Source organism: Rutidosis leptorrhynchoides, chromosome 2 (assembly GCF_046630445.1).
Source record: "Rutidosis leptorrhynchoides isolate AG116_Rl617_1_P2 chromosome 2, CSIRO_AGI_Rlap_v1, whole genome shotgun sequence".
NCBI classification, from domain to species: domain Eukaryota; kingdom Viridiplantae; phylum Streptophyta; class Magnoliopsida; order Asterales; family Asteraceae; genus Rutidosis; species Rutidosis leptorrhynchoides.
Window position 1 is genome coordinate 4,062,512 of NC_092334.1, and position 6,000 is coordinate 4,068,511.

Sequence of the window (6,000 nt, forward strand, 5' to 3'; positions counted from 1 at the left end):
AAAATTTTGAAAAATTTTACTAGAATTGGGTAGTCAGTATATAAGACTAGGGCTGTTCTTTATTATCAGAGAGCACTAGATTCTAATACAACTGCTGCGTTACTAGTATTTTTAATGGTAACCTACTGTATAAGTCAAAAATTTTAATAATCCGAAAGAATTTAACCCCTTCCCACAGTTAAGATCTTGCAATACCCTCATTTGCAAGAAATCAGTAACAATTTAAATTATTGAGGGTGATTAGCGTAGAAAAATGATTAAATTTTACAAAGTTTCCAAACATATTGGCGTTTGTTCGTTGAATGATAAATGGTGCACATCATTTGTTCATTCCGTCTTGTTGTTACATCACATTTGTTTTTCGTTTTGTCGTCAAAATTAGTAGCTTTTGCTGAACTTAATGTCAGTCTTTGAAAATGCGCTGTTTTACCCTGTTGTGTACAATTGACAATATACATACATACAAATAATAACATGCATGGTAATTTGAAATGGAACTTAACATCCCACTTTCAAATCAAATATGAAATATTAGTACAACATAATAAAAATATTAAACATTACATTAAAAGTATCACAATATTATATGTTTTAAACATAAGTAAATAGAAATAATAAAAGATAAAAATCACCAACTGGAACTATATCAATCTAGATAGGGGTTCCAGTTCATGTTGTCGGGCGGGTTCCATGGTTGGTTATAGGTGTACTGATAGGCCTGGTTGGGGTCGTAGAGAGTAAATGGTGGTTGCATATCGGGCTGGTGTGGAGGATAGTAAGCAGGTCGGGTCGGTACGTAGTGATCCTGAGGTGATAGCTGACTCATGATCTGATGCTGATGATAGTACCATCTATCATGCTGTCGTTGCCTAGAATGCTCGCACACATCCTGGGCGTGCCACTGCTCGTATCGACTATGTCTATCCTCGTTTGTCATTTCTACCTCATCTATACGCTGGTAGACGTCAGTCATAGCCTCCATAATGACATCCCTAATGTCATCTGCTTCCTCCATTTCCTCATCTGAACCTCTCTCTATCTGAGGATGACTACCATTATATGGTATTGCCTGATTGCGTCTGCTCTTTAATACCTTAGCACCCTGATAGACCTTCAATCCCAAAGTATCATCCAGTTCCCTACATACCAAAAGTGGACCCCTTGATCCCTATCTACACCCAAATACTCTTCAATGAGAGTAACAAAAATACCTCCTCCTATTATTCCCCCGTCCTGTATTCTGGCTACCACTTTGGACAGATAAAAACCAACACAGTAGGAGATATTAACAAAGCTTCTAGTGTTTCGAATACACTTAAGGTAAAATAAGTCGTGTAAGGTCATCTTCTCCTTATTTTTACCTCTTTGTGTAATCGAATTAGCTAAAAATCTATGTATAATACGTAGCTCTGCTTTATTAATATCTAAGTAGGAGTGTCTTCCTCCTAGCGAAAAAACATTATAATTTGACATACGCCACCAGATGGCATTTGCGTCAAAATTCCTATCTACTCGCTCCCCATGATAAATCAAATTTGTATAATCGGGTAGTAGTAATTCACCAGGAGTGTAAATCTGTAAAGCCCTGGCCATGTCCAACATGGACATCCTGTACATCCTACAGCCAAGTAAAAATCTAAGAAAACTTCTATCATCTAACCTATCTACATCCGCATTAAGTGAAATAGTACTCATAAGCTCAACGCACCACTCTTTATATACATGCCTACGAATGGTGAATAAACGTTCCCAATTGGGAAAAGAAGAGCTGCCATACCTTTAGATCAGATGCTGCCTAACTGAGTTAACTAGTTGGACCCTTTCCAAAGGCTCCCAATTGATTACCCTCGGCACTTCTACATTTTTCGGTATCAGTTTAAATTTGTTACTTTGATACGTCGGGTAATCTCTCCAACTTCGATCAAATCTCAAATTAGGATGCAACTGTTCTTCATGAATCGTTGGGTGTGCTATTATCGGATGAATTGGAAATTGTACGTAGGCATTAACATATTCTTGCTGCGGATCATAATATGGTACGAGTTGATCAGGTTGTTGTTGTTGTTCCTGTTGTTGCTCCGGTTCATATTGCATTTCTGGTTCAGGTTCTGGAGCAGGTTGCCTAGATGATGATGATGCACCATCAATATCGGTAAATCTCTGCAAAACACATTAAACACAAAATTTGTGCATCCAAATATGCATTAGTGTTAGTAAAATAACAACTTGAAACAATTACAATAACATGTTTAATTAAAATTAAACTTATGCACATTTTTACACTTTTATTAATTCTACACTTTTTCAAATAAGCATATATGAAAATGTTTACAAAGTTCATAAGCATTCAACTCAAATAACATGTTAAAATAACCATTACTAGCAATTAAACAAGTTTCAAATGACATTTACATCAATTTAATCAAGTTCATGAATTTTAGACCTAAAAAGTCTACTTTAATTCGCAAAAATCATGTTTAGGATCAAAGTTTGGATAATTTAGCTACCTAAACATGTTACACTACTTAATTTAGCAATAATTCATGATAAAAATCAGCCATAACCTGTTTATATCAAAAAGCCCCAAATTGCTCAAGAACACAAACCCTAGATTTCTAAAAAATTTGAAGTTTTTGGCTTCAAATCATGTTAAATAGCATCAATCTAGGTTATACATGCGTAATATATTAACAATTTAACTCTAATTACACTAGAAATTAACAAAATTAAATTACATAAAATATAGCTCAAGAACACTAAATATCAAATTTAAAGAGGTTTAGGGGTGTAACTGTTACCTTTCTTGATAAACTTCTTAACAAATTCATAATTAGAGCGGATTATAGCAAGAAATTTGGTTGATTTTGGTGAAAAAATGATGAAAATTGAGAGGATTTGGGAGTATTTTCATTTGTGTATGTGTGTGTTTTTGGGAAGAGCAGAACTCGACTGACTTTAAGTTTCTGACCAGTTTTCTCTCTCCATGCGATCGCATGGAAATGAGGTGTAAACCCCATGCGATCGCATGGGGTCCGGTTTTTTTTTATTTATAAAAACCTTATACTTTTATAACATAAATCAATAAATTTTTAAAAATTTGTTTCTTTTTAGGAGTGAGGGCGTTTCGGATCGTTGTCCTAGTCCGTCTCTCGACAAAATTTTAAAATTTGTCACTTTTTAAGCGTCGTTTTAAAAGCAAAGATTTTTAGGTTTTTATTTTATGTTTTTGGCATACTTTAATTCAATAAGATTAAAAATAATGATAATAAAAGTTCTCGTCCCGCCCTCGGGTAAAGCAATTTCGGTTCAACGACCTAGTTTTCAACTCACGACGAATTTTTAGAAATCACATTTTTAACTTAATGAAATAAAGTAAATTTTTGTTTTTAAATTCACACCAAACTTAAATTTAAAATACATAAAATTAAAAATTCATATTATTAAAAATTCACACCAAACTTATATTATATTTTTGTTTTTATACATACAAACTTATATTAAAAATATTAATTTTTTCAAATATTTACAAACTTAAATATATTGATTTTAAAAAGTTTACAATATTAATTTAATATTTATATATTAATTTTAAAAACATGGTAAAAAAATTAAAATTAAAAATCTTTTTGGTCTTTTATCCCACTTTAATCAATCAAATATTATAAAAAATATACGCCCCTCTTTTCGGTAAAGTAATTTCGGTTCCATAACCTAGTTTTACTCCTGACAAATTTCTGAAATATTTTGGGTTGATTGATTAAAGATATTTATACCTTAAGAATAAACGGTAAATTTCGCAGTGATGTAATAAATTTTTGTATGATATCAATAATTTCGGTTACGCATACCTAATTTTAATGAATACCAATTTAATACTTTATAGCGAACGATTCAGCGTTTATTATCAAAAGGTTAAAAAGCAATAAAAATAAAAATAAAAACTGTACATACTTACCTGTGAAAAAGAATTCTCAGAGACCTGCTTTAGCCGACTCATAGGAGAGTCGTGTGATTTGGTTTTCCATAGCTACATAAGCATAGCCTCGATTCTTTAATATCTTTTCTTCTAAACATATGAATGGTCCTTCTCTGCATAGAGTAACAAATTTGGTATTTGAATATGTTTGATTATTTGAACATTTACCTTCATGTGACCATTTTCTGCATTTATAACATCTTTCAAGGTGTCGTGCTCTTCTTTTTGTTGCGGATTTTGATTTTCCTTTACCAAAATGTATCTTATGATGATCTTTTCTGAGTTCTTTTCTTACTCCGTCCATTTTGCCTCTTATGAATGATACCAGTTCACTCGGAACTGTGTCATTATTACGTTTAGTAATCATAGCGTGTAGCATTAGACCATGGTTCAGATCAAAGGAATTCTTCATCTCGTAAAACCTAAAAAAATAAAAATTCAGAATTGGGGGAGAAGACTAGTTCTTTAGGGTCTGCTAGGGAAAGACCATTCGGATTCCATTCTCGAGAACTGCACGAAAATAGAATATCTAACTCTAACATAAATATATATTATCCTAAAAAGATTCGATTCTCCCCACACTTAGTTAGCTGTGGTGTCGAAATTGTGATTAACTTTGTTTTCAATAGGAGTATCAACAACTTGTATATCTCTGACTTTTGCTTCAAGCCAATTGTTGATTTTCTCTGTAACTTTCACAAATTCAACTAACATTGCCTTTTCTTTAGGCGACAAATTGGATACTAATCGGTTACATAACTTAAAGTTCCCCTTAATCCTAGCATCTTGAATCCGTTTATAAAGTTTTTTCGTTGAACTGTTAAAAACGGGTTCATCTAATTTTGTATCAACAACGGGGTTCTTTATTATCAGGTCATCATTGGTTGTTGCTTCATCTTCCCCACACTTAGGCGTTTTTATTGGTTCAACAATTTTGGTTGGTGGAGATCTAAACTTTCGGTTCACAAAGGTGATCGATTTGTCACCATCCCTAAGTGTCATTCTACCTTCACTTACATCAATGAACGCTTCGGTGATTGCTAAAAATGGGCGACCTAAAATTAGAGGAATATCAAGGTCTTCCTCCATATTAATAACTATAAAATTTATAACAAAGGTCAAACTTCCCACTTTAACAAGTAAATTGTTTGCTATTCCAACCGGGTGTTTAATGGTTTGATCAAATAATTGAATACCTATTCTGGTTGGTCTTAATTTACCCACACCTAATCTTTTATATAAGGAAAGAGGCATAACATTTGCACTTGCTCCTAAATCTGCGAGTCCATTATACATAGCACCATCGTTAAGCAAGCAAGAAATGATAAATTCACCTGGGTCTCCTACTTTAGTAAGTAGAGTTGGTTTGTGACCCTTTTCCAAGTGATCTTTTCTTGGTTCTTTCACTTCTACTTGAACTTCTTGTTCACATTTTTCTTCGTTTCTTGGAATGGGAGGTTTGTATAATAATTCTTCTTCATCACTCCAATTTGAAGTTTCCCCGTCTTCTAATTTTGGTTTTTCATATGTTGTTGATAGCATATTTATGTTTTCATTCTGAGGGTTTTCTTGGGTGGTGAAATTATGATTGACTTCATTGTCAACTTCCATCGGACCATGTATGTAATGTTTAACTCTGTGACCATTAACCTTAAATTCAATCCTATTTGAATTTATTAACTCTATTGTTCCGTATGGGAAAACTCTTTTAACTATGAATGGTCCAGACCATCTTGATTTCAATTTTCCAGGAAATAGCTTGAATCGTGAATTGAAAAGAAGAACTCTGTCTCCTTCTTTAAATTCTTTTGAACTTCTGATTCTTTTATCATGCCATTTCTTCGTTCTTTCTTTATAGATTAACGAATTTTCATATGCTTCATGTCTTAATTCTTCTAATTCGTTTAGTTGACTTAACCGTAGACGTACAGCTTCATGTAAATCAAGATTACATATCTTCAAAGCCCAAAATGCTTTGTGTTCAATTTCTACTGGAAGATGCAATGCTTTTCCGTAAACGAGTT